The 21,706-nt window shown below is 40.5% G+C and overlaps 1 protein-coding gene and 1 pseudogene across 1 annotated transcript in view; one reads left to right on the top strand and one right to left on the bottom strand.

Annotated features, from left to right (window-relative positions):
• Positions 1-21,706, top strand: part of LOC107161000 (serpin B9-like) — a 153,991-nt gene that overhangs the window by 14,110 nt on the left and 118,175 nt on the right. The gene's annotated exons all lie outside the window — the stretch shown is intronic.
• On the bottom strand, positions 304-1,527 carry LOC107160989 (annotated as a pseudogene).

The following is a 21,706-nucleotide window of genomic DNA, read 5'->3' as shown; positions in this document are numbered from 1 at the left end:
GTACAACAGTAAAAATGTTCTCTTGAATTAAATTGAAGAGATCTTTTGAATAAAAATCTTCAAAAGGAAAAGAAAATATAGAAAGTTACTTAGACCTGTTATTTTGTAAGTACACAATCCCCTACCCAATTTTCAAGGCATCTTAATCTCCATCATCAACAACAACAACAACAAATTTTGTCATACTATTAAATCCATCATTATGGATAAAAGTGGTACAAATTTGTCAAATGGAGCCCACAAACACTGATGTCCAATCTGGCATATTGGCAACTAACACATAATGGGAGGTCAATATAGAGTTTAAAAGATCTTCCCTTTCTTGGTCTTTTCCAAGGTCCCTGAGGAGTTATGTTGCTCTAAAGTACATTGTTGAGCTTCCCAGTTTGCTTTCTCCTTCACAAACTGACATCATTTTCTCTCTAGTTCCTTATGTTGGGCTTCCAAATTCTTTTTCATTGGCTCATGGCGTCACTACACCTTGGCTTCAAAGTCCTTCAGTTTTTAACTTTTCCTTGACTTTCATCTCAAACACCTGCTCCATCTCCATTTCCACCTTCTTCATCTTGGCTACATGCTCCCTCCTTTCTCCTTCCCTTTGTGCCAGAGAGCTCTTCATAAGCTGCTCTTTATTCTTGTTTTATCAACTCCATTGTAAGTTCCAGCTGCAAGTTTTCTGCTTCTTTCATTCTCATCGTGTACATTATTAGTAACATTTTTCAAGTCCTGCATCTATGTTCTTATCAACATATTTATTAGTATTGTAAGATCAAAATGCTCACATTTTCAACTTCAGCCACACCCCAAGGATATGCTGCCTCCTTCTGACCCTTTTGCCATTAACTTCAATAATAGTATTACTGCCTCTCATAGCAAGAGGTAAATGGCCCTTTATCTTTTTAACCGGCTTATTTTCTTCCTCATCCTCTGTTTCTGGAAATTCATATGTTTTTATTTTTTGTTCCTGAATTTCTTTCATTATCTGTTTTTTAAAATTTTGGCATTTCTAGTGGGAGTGTTCTGCTTTGGCAGTAAGTGGAATGCTATTCACTTTTTCATGCAAACACTTCATAAACTCAGTATCCAATGGTCCATGTCCTGAAGGAGCAACGAAGTATAACCATACTGTACTTCTCTTATCAGGCATCTTATGTCTGTTCACTAACGTTGTGCATTTAGGTAATCCTCATATTTACTATCAGTGTCACCAATAACAGGCTGCCAGCAATGACTATTGTCCACAGCATCTCCAAGCCCTGGGGTATCAACTATTGTGAGCAGCAACTGAGCACCACCTACTTTGATTTAATCTTTGGATCATTCCACCAGCAGTCTGGATACTCAGGAAAATACAAATCTGTGAGGAATAATGAGTTGATTAATGTTGATTTTCCCAGTCCAGATTCACCTACTACCATATGTGAATTCAGACCCTCTCTTCTCTGATTTTCTGTAAACTTGATGTGGGAGATTGGCAAATCCCACAGAGCCTTCAAGGTTCTTCATTTGAGCTACTCCCCGGTTGTGGATAGTTGGGCCTCTTTGTATGTTCCTTCAACAGTGTCTCTAATGCTTAGTTTATTTCATGTCTGTGAAAATCCTGGAGACATGGAGGGAATATTCGGTGGGGTATGAGGGTGGGGTTTTTTATCTATTAGTTTGGATCTGTGTTTTTAATAGGGGTTAAGAGATGCATTTGATGGCTGCAATGACAGTCCTGTTATTTCACCAACTCTTGCTCCAGCACCTGAGAGCCCTCTCACAAAATGAGTTCTGGAGATAACATTGAACACATCCTAATCGAACATTCACCAAGGTTAACTTCCCCTGGAATTCCTGGGGCTAGGATTTACCCAGCTGTTCTATTTTTGACAGATTTTTTTCCAGAATTATTTTTTATTTAGCTCACCTTCTATTTTATGGCCCTTCTTATCATAAATTCATTTTTGTGTTATGCACACTTAAGTGATACTCTTGTTTGACCAGCATGCCAAAGTTGAAACATTTCTATGTGCCCTTCAAAATTATTTGTGTGTGTGTGTGTGTGTGTGTTTGTGTGTGTGTGGAACCGGGGATTTAACCCAATGGTGCTTTACCACTGAGCCACATTCTCAGGTTTTTAAATTTTTTGTTTGAGACAAGGTCTCTCACTAACTTGCCCAAACTGACCTCCAACTTATGATCCTCCAGCCTCAGCCTCCTGAGTTGCTGGGATTACATGTGTAGTCCACTACTCCGTGTTTACAATGATTCCTAAACTGCAATCATAAGCATAACATATAAAAGCTTTTGGCTTTATGGCTATCTACCTATTTTTTTTTTATCTCTTTGGCTTTCTGTTTAAACTAAGTGTTAGGTGCAGGACAGGCTGAATAACTTGTCTGCAGGGCATGCCAAACAAAGTTAGCTGCAGGATGACCTGGCTTCTCAAACCCTCTGTCTGGTTCTTTATCACCTGTTTGCTTCAAGCCCAAATGCCCAAACTCCTGCTCAAGGCTGAACACTTAACCCGCCTTGTGCCAACAAGGCAGCTTGCAGACTCAGAGATCTCATTAGTTTTGGGCTATAAAAACTCCCTCCTGCCAGGCCCCTCTCTCTCTTGCTCTCTTGCTCTGTCTCTCTGTCTCTCTCTCTCTCTTTCCTTCTCTTTCTCTCTTTTCTTCTCTGTTGCACTGCTGCAATAAAGATCTCTTGGTCGCTCCGAGTGTTGTGGTCACTTTCCTTTCACTAAGATAGGAAGTTTTTTGTGTTGCTTGGAGGTTTTTTGGGTTTTGGTTTTTAATCTCAGCCCACTTGCAAAATGCAATCAAAGAATTAATTCTTTACTTTATTTGAGACTGAAGAAAATAGAGATTAGATTAGAAATTTTTTTTTTCTGTATAAGCTGTTTCATGTGGAAATTTTGACTCAAGGCTTAGATATGGTGTGCCAACAAAAAATCATAATGTTTAGTTGTTGTATTAGTATTTTATTGCTATGATCAAAATATCCAAAAGAGGAAGAAGGATTTATTCTGGCATATGGTTTCAGAGGTATCAGTCCACGGTTGGCTTGCTCCAAAGCAGAAACATCTGAGTAGAAAGGCATGGCAGAGGAAAGATGCTCAGCTTATGGCAGCCAAGAAAGAGAGAGAGAGAGAGAGAGAGAGAGAGAGAGAGAGAGACAGGGATAAGAAGTAATTTCCAAAGGCACATCCCCAATGAACTATTTCCTCCAACCTTGCCTCACCTGCCTACAGTTTGTAAGTCCTCCCAGTAGTTCATTCATGTCATTAATCCATCAAATGCATTAATCCCCTGATAAAGTCATAATAACCATGAGTACATCACTTCTCCAAAACCTGACCTCCAGACATTGCTGCATTGGGGACCAAGCCTTCAACACGTGAGCTTTGGAGAGACATTCCTGATCCAAATGACAACAGTCATATAAACATATGACCTTAGATTGGTTCAATTTCTTGTGAATGTAATTTGTATCCAACTCTCATTTTACAAATTAATAAGTACATATTACCACATTATCATGTCTCATAAATAGAATTTAATGCAAGTAGATATCTCAGAGATGAGTTAATTTAAATTTGTTTATAAGATAAAATTCAGAATGTCTAGAATTAGCCAGAAGCAGTGGCTCACACCTGTAATCCCAGAGGCTGGGGAGAAAGAGGCAGGAGGATTGTGAGTTCAAAGCCAGCCTCAGCAAATCGAGTCACTAAACAACTCAGTGAGACCCCGCTTCTAAATAAAATAAAAAATAGAGCTGAGGATGTGACTAAGTGACTGAGTGCCCCTGAGTTCACTCCCTGGTACCCACCCACAAAAATAAATAAATAAATACATAAAAAGTCTAAAATTGCTAACTTTTTTTTTGTCCGTGTTCCTGGCCATTCAGGATAATATTTATCTCTTTTAGGTGTTCAAGACACAATGTCCATTGCTTTCTATGTTTAGAAATTGCCTCAGCAATTTAGCAAAGACCTAAGCAACTTATTGGGACCCTGTCTCTAAATAAAATATAAAAGATTGGGATATGTGGCTCACTGGTTGAGTGCCTCTGGGTTCAATCTCAGGTACAAAAAAAAAAGGCTTTTAATAGTTAATGCTCTAATTAACATGCGCAATTCTATACAGAAAGAAAGAGAAAGGGAGAAAGACTTTTAAGCTGCAGTTTGATGAAAATATTGGAGAGTGTAGTATTTTTTTTTAAAGAAGTAATTTTTCTAAATTTTAAAAATTTATATGGTTTGTTTAAACTTGTAAATTTTAAAAAGAGACAAAAAAGTAGAACAAATCTTTTGTTTTAAACAAAAAATTGGGGGGGGGGATATAACAAACAAAGTTATAAGGATTAGGATATGTCTTTTAGAGAGTGTTTTTGAATGAGGAAAGATTTTGTATGGTAAAGTATGATGTTTGTCCTAAAGTAAAATGACTGGATTCTTTCAAAATGGGAAGAAAGATAGGCCCCAAACTCAAAAGCTAAAGGCTTAAACAAGTTGCAGATAGTCTAAGCAGGTTGCAAGTTTGTGAAGGACCAATGTCCTAAAAGGAAATGTATGTGAAATTATGCTGGCTATAATTAAGAAAAATTATTTGCAGGGTTTTCAAAAATAAAAATTTAATCCACTGGATGTAAAAGTAGAATCTGGATATATATATTTAAATTTGTTTTGTTCTGTTACCAGGGTTTTTGTTTTGACCTCAAGTGCACCACTGAGCCACATGCTCAGCCCACATTAACCTTCAGGATATATAAAAAATTCAAAACACTTAACACGAATAATAATAATAATAACCCAATCAATAAATGGTCTAAGAAACTGAACAGATATTTCACAGAAGAAGAAATACAATTGATCAAAAAATATATGAAAAAATGTTAAACATCTCTAGCAATTAGAGAAATGCAAATCAAAACTACTCCAAGATTTTATTTCACTGCAGTCAGAATGACAATTATCAAGAATCTAAACAACAATAAATGTTGGCAAGGATGTGGAAAAAGGTACACTCATCCATTGTTGGTGGGAATACAAACTGGTGCTACCATTATGAAAAACAGGAAGATATTCCTCAGAAAACTTAGAATGGAACCACCATTAGACCCAGCTATTCTACTCTTTGGTTTATACATAAAAAACTGAAAATCACCATAAGGCAGCAACACAGCCATTGTTTATAGCAGCTCAATTCATAGGAGATAAACTATGGAACCAATCTAGGTGCCCTTCAACAGATGAATGGGTAAACAAAATGTATATATACACAATGGAATATTACTTAGACTTAAAGAACAATGAAATGGCATTTGCAGGTAAATGGATGGAGCTGGAGGATATCATGCTAAGGGATGTAAACCAATTCCAAAAAACCAAGGGCTGAATGTTTTCTCTGGTATGTAAATGCTAATTCACCATAAGGTGGGGGAATGCTAGGGAAGAATAGAGGTACTTTGGATTAGACAGGGGACTGAAGGGAGGGGAGTGGGTATGAGGGTAGGTTAGGGTAATTAAATGCATCAGACATTATTCCCATATGTGCATATATGATTACACAACAGGTTTGATCCTACATTACGACAACAAAGAAGAATGAGAAGTTATTCTCCATTTATGTATTATCTCTGGTCATGTGTAACTAATTAGAACAAATAAAAAGTTTCAAAAAAGGCTCTCTCCCTTAAAAAGAGTAAAAATACTTTAAGGCATTGTTTTATGTATGTATATGTGTGTATATATATATATATATATATATTTTTTTTTTTTTTTTTAACAGCAGGAGTGGGAGCTGTTTATTGTAGGACCTGAGGGGTATTTATACATTCCACACAGCTTATCTTAATTAACATATACTAGATACAGTAGTCAACCAATAAGGAATCTCCACACTTAATGGTATTAACATAAACTAGATACAGCAGTCAACCAATAAGGAATCTCCACATTTAATGGCTCGCTGGTGTTACTTCACAAACCATTCCCTCTGCAAAATGCCAGGCGCCATCTTGACTTGTTTTCAGACTCTAACAATTCCCCCTTTTGTTTAATTTAAATAACGACCATAGTGGTTTTTACACAAACACCATAAATAATCTGCTACAAGCAGAAGGGGAGGATACAAAATGCCACAATACCAAGCCAATTGATGGCTCCATGCAAGAAGCCCTTGGAAAAATTATACCAGCAATGACACCGTTAGCAAAGATACCAAGTTACAATTTGCTGTAGATTACAGTTTGTTGTCTCAGTCCAGGTGAGAGACCCCAGCCCAATAACTTTAGGCCCAGTTACAAAATCATCAGGGCTTGCTTTTGCACCTGCACAGGCGTCAGATGTGTTTTTCAGATAATCAGTTAAGTGTAACCGATTAGGAAAAAAAACAGGATGGTTGGGAAAGAACCGGCACGGTTGAGCAAACGGAAACAAACAGTGAAAAACAAGTGGTTTTTATGTGGTTTTTCCAGGAACATACAGTGAAAAACAACCTTGCCTTTTAGGTAACCTATATGCTAGGTTCAAAAAGACCAATAAGAAACCTGTTGCTTACCGCGCGCGCGAAACCTGCTCCTTTACCCTATAAAAGATCTGTGCCCCAAAGCCCGGTGTGCCAGTTCACCGAAGCTCCGGCTGAGGTCTTGCTGAGCACCCGCAGGCGCCTGTGTATCAATAAATCACCTCTTGCTTTTGCAGCCAGTGTCTCGTGTGCTTTTCCTTGGACAGGGAGTCGGAGGGTCTTTCACAGGTAAAGCAGTGTCTCAATAGATTAACTCACAGTCCAGGTAAGTTCTGCAGACAGCTAGCTTAAATCACAGTCCAGGTAAGTTCTGCAGGCAGCTAGCTTGAATCACAGTCCAGGTAAGTTCTGTAGGCAGCTAGCTTGATCTGAAGTCTCGTCCGGTTCTCAGCATCACAGGAAATTCTTCCACTTTCGTCCTCACTGGCACTGGGACGGAGGCAGGAACTCCGGATGGTAAAGAAACTCCTGTAGTATTCCAGCAGGCACTAAGAAAACAACCTTCTGAACAGTTTAGTACATTATCTCAAGGTTTTTTACATTTGAAACAGGCCTTAATGGTTGTAGTTACTGGCCTTGGAAATGATCAAACTTCAGGGACACGGGGCCGTCTTCCGCCTGCAGCATCCCGGGCAGCCCCAGTTGGCCCCGGGGAGAGATCGGGACTCAAACTGCTTCTGGGCACAGGGCGCAAGAGCCTGCAAGACTGTGCCTCCAGGTCAGGTCTAGATTTGGGCTCCCGGCAGTGGAAGAGCCGGCTGCCGCCGTTTGGAAAGTCCTTGCTCACGCACGTGGCAGCTGCCACCGAGCCGATTCATGTACCCTCCGGTAACGAAAAGTAATCAGTAATAGCCTTTTGCTGCAACTTTTTTCGGGATAATCCTTCTTCTTCTGAACTTTCTTTTTCTTTCTGACTAGAGTTCCTGGGCTTTTATCAACACATGCCCTAACTATTCTTGGTTCCACTGGGGTGCCTTCTTCCCTTAGTAATTTACTTCTCACCCCTTCCATATTTTCATCACAAAGACAATACAATACACTGAGACAAAACAAGACACAAACATACTGTATCAATCTTTTCCATTTTCTCAAAATGGCCATATTTCCTTTCGCCTTTTCTGCCTAGGGATGAGCAGATTTGCTCCCATCCTATCTAGGGACGGGCAGCTTTTTTTTGGTCACTTACCCCCGAGTGTCCCGGGGCTCCCCAGATGGGCCACCATATGCCGCAGTCCAGCTGCAGCAAAATAACCGGGGGTGATGAACAACTTGTGTAGATTGATACAGCAGGAGTGGGAGCCCTAAGGCATTGTTATAAACTGAACCATGTCCTACCAAAATCCATATGTTGAAACCTTAGCTCCTATAACCTCAGAATATGAGTGTATTTGGAGAGAAGCCCTTTAAAGAAGTAATTAAGATCAAAAGAGTTTTTTTTTCTATTCGTTTTAATTTAATGTTTTAAGTTTTGAGAGAGGATGTTGCTAAGTTGCTGAGATTGGCCTTGACCTTGGAATTCTCCTGCCTCAGGCTGCCATATTGCTGGGATTTCAGGCATGTGCCACCATGCCCAGGTCAAAGAGGGCTTGAGTGGGCCCTAATCCTATAGAACTGATGTACTTATCAGAGGAAATTAGGATCTACAGAGGTACATGAGGAATGTTGAAGCATGGGAATAGTTCATGTGAAAATGCTGAGAAGCAGCCCTCTGCAATCCAAGGAGACAGGCCTCAGGAGACTAATGCTGCTGACCCCTTGATCTTGGAATTCCAGTCTCCAGAACTGGCTAATATACATTTCTTTTGTTGAAGTCACCTAATCTGTGGTATTTTCTATGGTATCCCTAGCAGTTAACATGGTTGCCAAAAACAGTTGAGTGCCATTTGGGTCCACATTAACCTTGCCCTTCCTGTGAGGCCACCCTCCCTTGCTCATTGCCCTCCAGCCACACTGGTCTTCTCTGGTTTCCAGGCTTTTGGCCTTTCCATGCACCATTTCTTCTCCTCAGAACTCTAGTCTTCCTGCTTTTTAAATGGCTGAATCCTTGTCCCACAGTCTCAGCTCAAGTATCATTCCTGCAGAGATGAAGAACCACCCCATATAACAGAAGTGCCCCCCTGATATTCTCTACCCCTGGCCATGGTGTGCTCTTTCCTAATTTTATCATGATTTGCAATAATTTCATTTGTTTACTATTGTGTCTTGTCTTTCCCAGTAGAAGACCTTAAGCTCCATGAAGACAGGAACAATTCTGTCTTATTTATAGTTGTGTTCAGTGGCCTAGCAAAACCTAGAGCTTTAATAAATAATTTCTGAGAGGAAAAAATATGTTGGTGAGGATGTGGGGAAAAAGGTACACTCATACATTGTTGGTGGGACTGAATATTGGTGCAACCAGTATGGAAAGCAGTATGGAAATTCTTCAGAACACTTGGAATGAAACCACTATTTGACCCAGTTATCCCACTCCTTAGTTTATGCCAAAAGAGCTTAAAAACAGCATACTACAGTGATGCAGCCACATCAATGTTTATAGCAGCTCAATTCATAGTAGCTAAATTATGGAACCAACCTAGGTGCCCTTCAACAGATGAATGGATAAAGACAACGTGGTATATATGGGCATATAAAAAATATTACTCAGCCTTAAAGAATGAAATTGTGGCATCTGTGGGTAAATGGATGGAACTGGAGAATATGCTAAGTAAACAAGCCAACCCTCCAAACTCAAAGACTGAACGTTTTCTCTGATATGCAGATGATAGTTCACAAAAGGGGAGGCACTGGGGAAGAATAGAGGTACTTTGGATTAGGCAGAGGGGAGTGAAGGGAGGAGAGGGGGGATGGTGGGGGCAGGAAAGATAATAGAATGAATTGGACACTAATGTTATAGTTAAAGCTTCGTCCCAGGGTTTCATAAACTGACTTCCAGACCACTCACATATAATCGAATCAAGCCTTTATTGAAGCACACCTTGGAGGCTGACCAGAACATAAAGCTGTCCCCCTGATCAGCCCCGAACAATTGCAAGGGCACTCCTTATAAGCCTGAAAACCACAAAAGGGATGTTCGGGGGTCTAGCCAATGCAAGCAAGCCAGGTTACAGAAGCGGGACAGTGCAGTCAAGCGGAGGGAAGCCTAACCAATCACAGTTAGCCCAGTCACTGAAGTTACAGAAACGGAGCCCTGTTACCCTAGTTACAGAAATAATACCCCATTAGGTAGTTTTGTGTTCTTAAAGGTTTCTATAGCAAAAGGAAAAGAACATCTTGCCCCAGTCATGACTCTTCTACTTGGCATGGTTGTTTTACAGGATGAATTCATAAAACAAAATGGAGTCACATTTGCTCCTACTATCACACTAATACTGTGCATATATAATTACATGACCAGTGTGATCCTACATTATGTACAGCCAAAAGAATGAGAAGTTATACTCCATTTATGTATGATGTGTCAAAATGCATTCTACTGTCATGTATAACTAATTAGAACAAATTTTTTTAAAAAAGAGCAAACTGATCAGATTAAAATTCTGTACTGTGAACTGTTACCAAAGTGTGGGGTTGTTATCATATGCCCAATAGAGAAAATGGGATCTCTCATTATGGGGTGAGATGGGTGGGGGTTGAGATACCTTAGAGTCTTCAGACATGGAAGTCAAAAGATGACATAGGTGCCTAGCTTGGGGGTGAATTGTCATTTGTAAGACAATAATTGGGAAGGGGCAAGGCATGGTTGGGAGGTTTCCAACCAGGGACTTGACCTGTCACTCCCCCCATTTAGTCTCTGCTAAGACTTTCATGAAAGATTTTGAAATTTCTGGAGCATGCGCTGGGAAACGAGGAGATAGCGACGCAGGGATACAGCGCTGCAGTTTCTGCCAGCCGTGCAAGCACCGTACTCAGGGCTGAATTCTGGGTTTGAGACGGGGGAAGGAAGCGGTCCATCTCGGTTCTCCACACCGGTCAGACCACAGAGGAGGCCAGCAGCCACCATGTTGGAAAGCTGACGTCACCATCCCTGTTTTCGACTGACCGCAGCTCATTCAGCCATAGAACAGGTAATTTCAGGCTGCCATTCACCTGCGGCTTGCAGACAGATTGCTAGGGTTCAGTGCCTGGGGGCTTCCTAGAACCTGATCTTATCGGAGCGAACACCCAGCACGGGGCGGCCGAGTTCCGGCTCCCGGAACCGCCCTGGCCCAGGGCTGGGGAGCCTGTGGAGGCTGCTTCTTGGACCCTGCTCCTATCAGAGCATACACCAAGCACTAAGCGGCCGAATTCCGGCTCCCGGAACTGAGCCCGCGGGGACTGCTTCTTGGAGCCTACACTTATAGGAGCTTACACCGAGCACGGAGCGGCCGAGTTCCGGCTCCCGGAACTTCCCTGGCCCGGGGCTAGGAGCCCGCGGAAACTGCTTCTCGGTCCGGGTCCTGCTGAGGGCCGGTCAGGACTCACCCGTTGCTTTGGTTGCCCGGCAAGGGGAACGAAATGCTGCCATTCGCATAGGATACCAACATGGCAGAGATCTGATGTCATCAGAAAGCGGCGGAGGAGAGAACTTCATCAATACCAGCGGCGACAGAAACAGTTGGTCTCCTGGTAGGGGGGGTGAGGCACAGACACCCGAGTCTCCTCAATTTGTCGTCGAGCCAGAGGGGAGGAGCCGGGCCGCCGCCAGCGCCCGGAGCAGGCCCAGCGGCTCGCCAGCGTGGTGACCGCGTGACCCCAATTGGAGAGGGGGCGGAGCGGAGCCGCCACCCGCACCCGCAAGGTGGGCAGACCCGCGACCCAGTGGTACATGGGCGTGGTAGGAGGGGCAGGGCAGAGCCGCCGTTCGCGCTTGCAAGGTAAACAGACCTGTGACAGCCTGGCGGGTCAGGCCCAGTGGCCTGCCAGTGTGGTACACACGTCACCCCAACTGGAGTAGGGGCAGAGCAGATCCTTCTCCCACGCCCGGATCAGGCCCTGCCGGTGTGGTGGTCACGTGACCCCAATTGGAGTGGGGGCGGAGCGGAACCGCCACCCGTGCCCGCAGGGTGAGCAGACCTGTGACCAACCTGCAGATCAGGCCCAGGGGTCCGCAGGCGTGGTAGGAGGGGCAGGGCAGATCCGCCGCCCGCGCCTCCAAGGTAGGCAGACCTGCAACAGACCGGCGGATCAGGCCCAGGAGCCTGCCGGCGTGGTACACACACCACCCTAATTGGAGTAGGGGCAGAGCAGAGTCGCCGCCCGTGCCAGGAACAGGCCCAGCGTCCTGCAGGCGGGGTAGTCACGACACCCCAATTGGAGTAGGGGCAGAGCAGAGCCTCCACCCGTGCCCGAAAGGTGGGCAGATCTGCGACCGACCAGCGGGACAGGCCCAGTGGCCTGCCGGTACGACAGACACGTCACCCCATTTGGAGTAGGGGCAGAGTAGAGCCGCCGCCCGCGCCTGCAGGGTAGGCAAACCTGCAACCGACCGGCGGATCAGGCCCGGTGGCCTGCCGGCGTGGTACACTCGTCACCCCAATTGGAGTAGGGGCAGAACAGAGCCGCCGCCAGCGCCCAGAACAGGCCCAGTGACCTGCCGGCGTGGTAGCCACGACACCCCAATTGGAATAAGGAGAGAGCAGAGCCGCCGCCCGCGCCTGCAGGAAAGATACGCAAGCAGTATGAAAAGACAAGGAAAGAAAGGACCACAAGCAATGCAGGTCAACGCAACTTTAGAAGAGGTAACAGCTGCAGCAGATGGAATGTCAGATAAAGAATTCAGGATATACATGCTTCAGATGATCTGGAGTATCAAGGAAGACATTAAACAGCAAAATCAGACAATGAAAGATCACTTCGACAATGAATTACGCAAACAAATCCAGGAAGCAAAGGATCAACTATACAGGGAGATAGAGGTTATAAAAAACAAACAAACAGAAATCCTAGAAATGCAGGAAGCAATAAACCAACTTAAAAACTCAATGGAGAATACTACCAGCAGAGTAGAACACTTAGAAGATAGAACATCAGACAATGAAGACAAAGTATTTCAACTGGAAAAGAACATAGACAGCTCAGCAAGACTGTTAAGAAACCATGAGCAGAACATCCAAGAAATATGGGATAACATTAAGAGACCAAACTTAAGAGTCATTGGGATACAGGAAGGTACAGAGCTCCAAACCAAAGGAATGAGCAGTCTATTCAATGAAATAATACGAGAAAACTTCCCAGACTTGAAGAATGAGACAGAATCCCAAATCCTAGAAGCCTACAGGACGCCGAATGTGCAAAATCATAAGAGATCCACACCTAGACACATTATAATGAAGATGCCCAACATACAGAATAAGGAGAGAATTTTAAAAGCTACAAGAGAAAGGAAGCAGATTACATTTAGGGGTAAGCCAATCAGGATAACAGCTGATCTTTCAACACAGACTCTGAAAGCTAGAAGATCCTGGAATAACATATTTCAAACACTGAAAGAAAATGGGTTCCAACCAAGAATTGTGTATCCAGCGAAATTAAGCTTCAGGATGGAAGATGAAATTAAAACCTTCCACGATAAACAAAAGTTTAAAGAATTCGCAGCTAGAAAACCATCTCTTCAAAACATCCTCGCCAAAGCATTACAGGAAGAGGAAATGGAAAATAACAATGAAAACCAACAGTGGGAGGTAGGACAGTAAAGGGGGGGGAAATAATCAAAGAGGAAAACAAACCATGTTTAGTAACAGAAATAAACAAATATGGCTGGAAGAACAACCCATATCTCAATAATAACCCTAAATGTTAATGGCTTAAACTCACCAATTAAGAGACACAGGCTAGTAGAATGGATCACAAAACAAGACCCAACAATATGCTGCCTACAGGAGACGCATTTGATAGGAAAAGACATACATAGGCTGAAGGTGAAAGGTTGGGAAAAATCATATCACTCATATGGACTTCGGAAACAAGCAGGAGTGTCCATACTCATATCAAATAAAATAGATTTCAAGCCAAAGTTAATCAAAAGGGATAAAGAGGGACACTACATACTGCTTAAGGGAACCATACACCAACAAGACATAACAATCATAAATATTTATGCCCCAAACAATGGTGCAGCTATGTTCGTCAAACAAACTCTTCTCAAGTTCAAGAGTCTAATAGACCACCATACCATAATCATGGGAGACTTCAACACACCTCTCTCGCCACTGGACAGATCTTCCAAACAAAAGTTGAATAAGGAAACTATAGAACTCAATAACACTATTAATAACCTAGACCTAATTGACATATATAGAGTATACCACCCAACATCAAGCAGTTACACTTTTTTCTCAGCAGCACATGGATCCTTCTCAAAAATAGATCATATATTATGTCACAGGGCAACTCTTAGACAATATAAAGGAGTAGAGATAATACCATGCATCTTATCTGATCATAATGGAATGAAACTGAAAATCAACGATAAAAGAAGGAAGGAAAAAGCATACATCACTTGGAGAATGAACAATAGGTTACTGAATGATCAATGGGTTATAGAAGACATCAAGGAGGAAATTAAAAAATTCTTAGAGATAAATGAAAACACAGACACAACATATCGGAATCTATGGGACACATTGAAAGCAGTTCTAAGAGGAAAATTCATTGCTTGGAGTTCATTCCTTAAAAAAAGAAAAAACCAACAAATAAATGATCTCATACTTCATCTCAAAATCCTTGAAAAAGAAGAGCAAAACAACAGCAAAAGAAGTAGAAGGCAAGAAATAATTAAAATCAGAGCTGAAATTAATGAAATCGAAACAAAAGAAACAATTGAAAAAATTGACAAAACTAAAAGTTGGTTCTTTGAAAAAATAAACAAAATCGACAGACCCTTAGCGATGCTAGCGAAGAGAAGAAGAGAGAGAACTCAAATTACTAGCATACGGGATGAAAAAGGCAATATCACAACAGACACTTCAGAAATACAGAAGATAATCAAAAACTATTTTGAATCCTTATACTCCAATAAATTAGAAGATAGTGAAGGCATAGATAAATTTCTTAAGTCATATGATCTGCCCAGATTGAGTCAGGAGGATATAGACAACCTAAACAGACCAATATCAATTGAGGAAATAGAAGAAACCATCAAAAGACTACCAACTAAGAAAAGCCCAGGACCGGATGGGTATACAGCAGAGTTTTACAAAACCTTTAAAGAGGAACTAATACCAATACTTTTCAAGCTACTTCAGGAAATAGAAAAAGAGGGAGAACTTCCAAATTCATTCTACGAGGCCAACATCACCCTGATACCTAAACCAGACAAAGACACTTCAAAGAAAGAAAACTACAGACCAATATCTCTAATGAACCTAGATGCAAAAATCCTCAATAAAATTCTGGCGAATCGGATACAAAAACATATCAAAAAAATTGTACACCATGATCAAGTAGGATTCATCCCTGGGATGCAAGGCTGGTTCAATATACGGAAATCAATAAATGTTATTCACCACATCAATAGACTTAAAAATAAGAACCATATGATCATCTCGATAGATGCGGAAAAAGCATTCGACAAAGTACAGCATCCCTTTATGTTCAAAACTCTAGAAAAACTAGGGATAACAGGAACATACCTCAATATTGTAAAAGCAATCTATGCTAAGCCTCAGGCTAGCATCATTCTGAATGGAGAAAAACTGAAGGCATTCCCTCTAAAATCTGGAACAAGACAGGGATGCCCTCTCTCTCCACTTCTGTTCAACATAGTTCTCGAAACACTGGCCAGAGCAATTAGACAGACGAAAGAAATTAAAGGCATCAAAATAGGAAAAGAAGAACTTAAATTATCACTATTTGCAGATGATATGATTCTATACCTAGCAGACCCAAAAGGCTCTACAAAGAAACTATTAGAGCTAATAAATGAATTCAGCAAAGTGGCAGGATATAAAATCAACACGCATAAATCAAAGGCATTCCTGTATATCAGCGACAAATCCTCTGAAATGGAAATGAGGACAACCACTCCATTCACAATATCTTCAAAAAAAATAAAATACTTGGGAATCAACCTAACAAAAGAGGTGAAAGACTTATACAATGAAAACTACAGAACCCTAAAGAGAGAAATAGAAGAAGATCTTAGAAGATGGAAAAATATACCCTGTTCATGGATAGGCAGAACTAACATCATCAAAATGGCGATATTACCAAAAGTTCTCTATAGGTTTAATGCAATGCCAATCAAAATCCCAACGGCATTTCTTGTAGAAATAGAGAAAGCAATCATGAAATTCATATGGAAAAATAAAAGACCCAGAATAGCAAAAACAATGCTAAGCAGGAAGTGTGAATCAGGCGGTATAGCGATACCAGACTTCAAACTATACTACAGAGCAATAGTAACAAAAACAGCATGGTACTGGTACCAAAACAGGCGGGTGGACCAATGGTACAGAATAGAGGACACAGAAACCAATCCACAAAACTACAACTATCTTATATTTGATAAAGGGGCTAAAAGCATGCAATGGAGGAAGGATAGCATCTTCAACAAATGGTGCTGGGAAAACTGGAAATCCATATGCAACAAAATGAAACTGAATCCCTTTCTCTCGCCATGCACAAAAGTTAATTCAAAATGGATCAAGGAGCTTGATATCAAATCAGAGACACGCCGTCTGATAGAAGAAAAAGTTGGCTACGATCTACATACTGTGGGGTCGGGCTCCAAATTCCTCAATAGGACACCCATAGCACAAAAGTTAATAACTAGAATCAACAAATGGGACTTACTCAAACTAAAAAGTTTTTTCTCAGCAAAAGAAACAATAAGAGAGGTAAATAGGGAGCCTACACCCTGGGAACAAATCTTTACTCCTCACACTTCAGATAGAGCCCTAATATCCAGAGTATACAAAGAACTCAAAAAATTAGACAATAAGAGAACAAACAACCCAATCAACAAATGGGCCAAGGACCTGAACAGACACTTCTCAGAGGAGGACATACAGTCAATCAACAAGTACATGAAAAAATGCTCACCATCTCTAGCTGTCAGAGAAATGCAAATCAAAACCACCCTAAGATACCATCTCACTCCAGTAAGATTGGCAGCCATTATGAAGTCAAACAACAACAAGTGCTGGCGAGGATGTGGGGAAAAGGGTACACTTGTACATTGCTGGTGGGACTGCAAATTGGTGCAGCCAATTTGGAAAGCAGTATGGAGATTTCTTGGAAAGCTGGGAATGGAGCCACCATTTGACCCAGCTATTCCCCTTCTTGGTCTATTCCCTAAAGACCTAAAAAGAGCATGCTACAGGGACACTGCTACATCGATGTTCATAGCAGCACAATTCACAATAGCAAGACTGTGGAACCAACCTAGATGCCCTTCAATAGACGAATGGATAAAAAAAATGTGGCATTTATACACAATGGAGTATTACTCTGCATTAAAAAATGACAAAATCATAGAATTTACAGGGAAATGGATGGCATTAGAGCAGATTATGCTAAGTGAAGCTAGCCAATCCCTAAAAAACAAATGCCAAATGTCTTCTTTGATATAAGGAGAGTAACTAAGAACAGAGTAGGGACGAAGAGCAGGAGAAGAAGATTAACATTTAACAGGGATGAGAGGTGGGAGGGAAAGGGAGAGAGAAGGGAAATTGCATGGTAATGGAAGGAGACCCTCAGGGTTATACAGTGGAGGGGGTAGAGAGAGAGGAGGGGAGGGGAGGGGAGAGGTGGGGAGGGGGGAGGGTGGAGGATGGGAAAGGCAGCGGAGCACAACAGACACTAGTATGGCAATTTGTAAATCAATGGATGTGTAACTGATGTGATTCTGCAATCTGTGTATGGGGTGAAGGTGGGAGTTCATAACCCACTTGAATCAAAGTGTGGAATATGATATGTCAAGAAATTTGTAATGTTTTGAACAACCAACAATAAAAAATTAAAAAAAAACCAAAAAACAAAAACAAAACAACAACAAAAACAACCCCACAAACACCCCAATCAATAAATGGTCTAAAGAACTGAATAGACACTTCTCAGAAAAAGATATACAGTTGATCAACAATTATATATAAAAAATTCCACATCCCTAGTAATTAGAGAAATGCAAGTCAAAACTATCCTAAAGATTTCATCTCACTCCAGTCAGAATGACAGTTATCAAGAATCAAGCAGCAATAAGTATTGGTGAGAATGTGTGTGAAGGCACATTCATACATTGCTGGTGGGACTGCAAGTTGGTGCAGCCAATATGGAAAGCAGTATGGAGATTCTTTGGAAAGCTAGGAATGGAACCACCATTTGACACAGCTGTCCCATTCTTCAGTCAAAGGTCTTAAAAACAGCATACTACAGTGTTGCAGCCTCATCAATGTTTATAGCAGCTCAAATCACAATTGCTTAACTAGGTACCATTCAATATATGAATGGATAAATAAACTGTGGTACATATATCCAAGGCAATATTCCTCAGTATTAAAAGAGAATAAAATTGTGGCATTTGTAAGTAAATGGATGGAGTTGGAGTACATCATGCTAAGTGAAATAATCCAATCCCCCCAAACCAGGGGCCGAATGTTTTCTATGATAAGTGGAGGTGAATCCACAATGTGTGTGGAGGGCCATGGGATAAGTGGAGAAATTTTGGATGGGGAAAAGAGGAGGGGGGAGGGAACAAGGAGGTAGGAAAGATGGTGGAATGAGATGGACATCATTATCCTGTGTACATGTATGATTGCACAAATGGTGTGACTCTACTTCCTGTAAAACCAGAGAAGCATACAATTCATGTACAATGAATTGAAGAGCTTTCTACTGTGATGTATAACTGATTAGAACTAAAAAAAAAAAGATTATCATTTGTATTTTCACTAAAAAATTAAATCTCTCTTTTCTGCTGATGACTTTTAAAAGACTTATGCTGACATTGATGGAAAAACTAGTGATGTCCAAATGAAGTCAGAATATTAGTTAATAACAATAAATCAATGTTGGTGTGTTAGATTTGGCAAAGGTATCATGGCAATATAAGATGTGACCATCAGGGGAAATTGCATTGGGAGAATATGGGGTTCCTTGAACTATTCTTCCAACTTTTCTGGGATTCTAAAATTATTCCAAAATAAAAATTGTATTTAAATAACTATTATGTGTAAAATTTGAATTAAATGAAAATCCCTGCTTTAAAAAATCTTATGAGCTAGGTGGGCATGGTGGTACATGCCTTTAATCCCACCAAGTTGGGAGGCTAAGGAAGGAAGATTGCAAGTTTGTGGCCACCCTCAACAAGTTGGTGAGACCCTGCTTCAAACTAAAAATTGAAAAAGTGCTGAGGAGATAGATTAATGGTAAAACATCTCTGGGTTCCATCCTCAGTATATAAAAAATTATGAGATAGAAGAATAAATGTCTTGTGTAACTATTATTATTTTGGTACCAGGGATTGAACCCAGATGGTGCTTAATCACTGAGCCACATGCAAAGCCCCCCAGTCCCCCACTTTTTACTTGAGACAGGATTTTCTTAAATTGCTTAGGGCCTCACAAATTTGCTGAGGCTGGTTTGAACTTGCTAACCTCCCGCGTTAGCCTCAGGAGCCACTGGGATTACAGGTATATGCCAGTGCACAGGGCAAATTTCTATTATTTTATGTCACTGTATATGCTGTTAGTTTTAAGAACATAGTCTTAGTAATACTAAGATCTTCCCCAAAATAGTTTTTGTAAGTTTTTTAAAGAACCCTAATACAGAATTTCTTTTTGGCAATCCATCAGCTATTATTCTATTTTTAAATTGATTGTTTTCATCTAGATTATTTTTCTATATCCAATGATAAAATGAGACTCGATTTGGCATGGACAATGTATAAATTAGTACAACAGTGTTTATTTTCTGGGTCAAATCTTGGTCCTGAATTATAATACTAAAGAATGGTTTTATGCCTTAACACCAAAAATAAAAAAATTAACAGCAATTATTTTACAATATTTTTAAGAAACATTTTGCATCTATCATTATGTTGCATTTAGTATTACTAGAAGAAGTCTTTTGTGTTCTAACAAATTAAAAGTTGAGTATCATTGTGAACCAAAAGAGAAGCAAGTAACAAATGAATTAGGACTATGGAAACAAAGCTGGAATGGAGGAAGATCACCCAATGCTATCTCAGAGGCTGACAATAACAAGATTTTAAACAGGCTATATTAAATTCAACAAACCTATTTTTAAAAAGATCATTGTAGAAGGTTCAGATCAGTAAGATTCATTCAGGCAGTCATTTACTGTGTCAGTCACTGTTTGGGGCCCAGGGAATTCACTGCCCAACAAAAGCAGATCCTGGACACCTATTCTCCTGGAGTCCTGGAACTTATCAACAAATGGGAAGCTGGTGTCAAAAATGACTTCAAAATAAACTCCAGTCCACACAAACCCACATATATGAATATGTGTGTTTATGCACATACATATTTTTATTTTAAATGTCTCAATCCAAGAGGCTAATTTTGGGAATTTTGTTGATGTTACATTTTCTTCTTTAGTACAAATGTATAGAGCCTGTCTTTTTGATTGTTCATTGGTTATACATGCATATTTTCTTTAAATTACTATTATTATTATTATTTATTTTATTTTTCTTAGGGTCACAGTAGATGATAATTATTCTATGTGAACTCACTTGTTGCCAGGGGAAAGTAAAACTCTTTCAGTGTTGTGTGAAGGGATCTCACTTGCTACTGGAGTTGTTTTTGTGTCCAGGGTTGATTTTTTTTTCTGCCAACACTTCCTTTACAAATACTTTGGTTTTATTTTTGTGAAAATATTATAGATGTTTGTAGATGTTTCTATAAATACATATGTTAATGTACACATGGGTGTGTGGGGGAGAAAGGAGAGGCACATTTCACACTTTACTTTCTGTAAGTCTGGATTTCTTGACTTACAGGACACATATGTGTTTGCAACACTTTTAAAGTGTATATAATGCAGTCCTCTGTGCTGAGATTGGTGTGGAAGGGGAGAGGCTCACATTTACAGAATTAAGAACCTGATGGAAAAATTCTGTTGCAAGATGGTAAGCAAGCATGTGAAGCTTTGCCATCCACATTCCTTGAAACAGAAAATGTTTTAAAATATACATGAATGCTAATCCCACTAGAAAACCAGAAGGGAAGCTCTAGTGGGCTGGAAAACCTCCCAGTTAATACTAAGAAGACAAAAAGCTTTCCAGAACTGTGGCTGAAATGATGTGTAAATTTAGGTTCATCCACTTTAGCAAATGTACCACTCTGGGGTGGGGGATGTTGGCCATGGGGAAGGGACAGAAAGGATGTGGGAAATCTCTACCTTCTTAATTTTGCTATGGACCTAGGACTCCTCTAAATAAATAAATAAACAAACAAAAAACAAATAAATAAATAAGGTATGTCTGTTTAAAATGGAAAGCTGGGATCAACTCAACTATACTATGGATCCAAACATTCACAGAACACTCTAAAAGATGGAGAGAGCCCCAGAAAAACCCTGGGCCAGTTACAGCATGCATTTGGGCCCCCAAGTCATTTATCACCCAGGGTGTTTAGTTAGGGACCTTAGCAGCCAAACAGGAAGATCAGTTCTGGAATTTGAGGTCTGTTTCCCCAAGCAAGGTGAATAGTAAGCTTCACTATATTTATTTGGCACACTTTGAAAGAGTATACTAAAGTGACTGACTAGCAAAACTTCATGATGCATACAAAATTTCAATGATCTGCATATGATACCGTAAACTTTCCTGTTGACATTTAATTATTTATATCTTGTGTTATTTTGGAAACTGCTATAAAAATTGTCTAAGGTGGAGGGGTGTTGCAAGGGGCAAAATTGTGATGTATGCAGTTGAGGGGAGAAATAAAGAATGTCCATGTGCTTCTGCCCCTTTCAATGCTTTATTCACACAAATTACTAAATAGAATTTCACTCTATAGGTTCTTTTTTTAAAAAATTTTTTATTGTTGGTTGTTCAAAACATTACATAGTTCTTGATATATCATATTTCACACTTTGATTCAAGTGGGTTATGAACTCCCATTTTTACCCCATATACAGATTGCAGAATCACATCAGTTACACATCCATTGATTTACATATTGCCATACTAGTGTCTGTTGTGTTCTGCTGCCTTTCCTATCCTCTACTATCCCCCCTCCCCTCCCCTC

This window comes from Marmota marmota, unplaced genomic scaffold, assembly GCF_001458135.2.
Source record: "Marmota marmota marmota unplaced genomic scaffold, marMar, whole genome shotgun sequence".
NCBI lineage: Eukaryota > Metazoa > Chordata > Mammalia > Rodentia > Sciuridae > Marmota > Marmota marmota.
The sequence above is the reverse complement of the archived record's forward strand: the minus strand, read 5'-3'. Positions and strand labels throughout refer to the sequence as shown.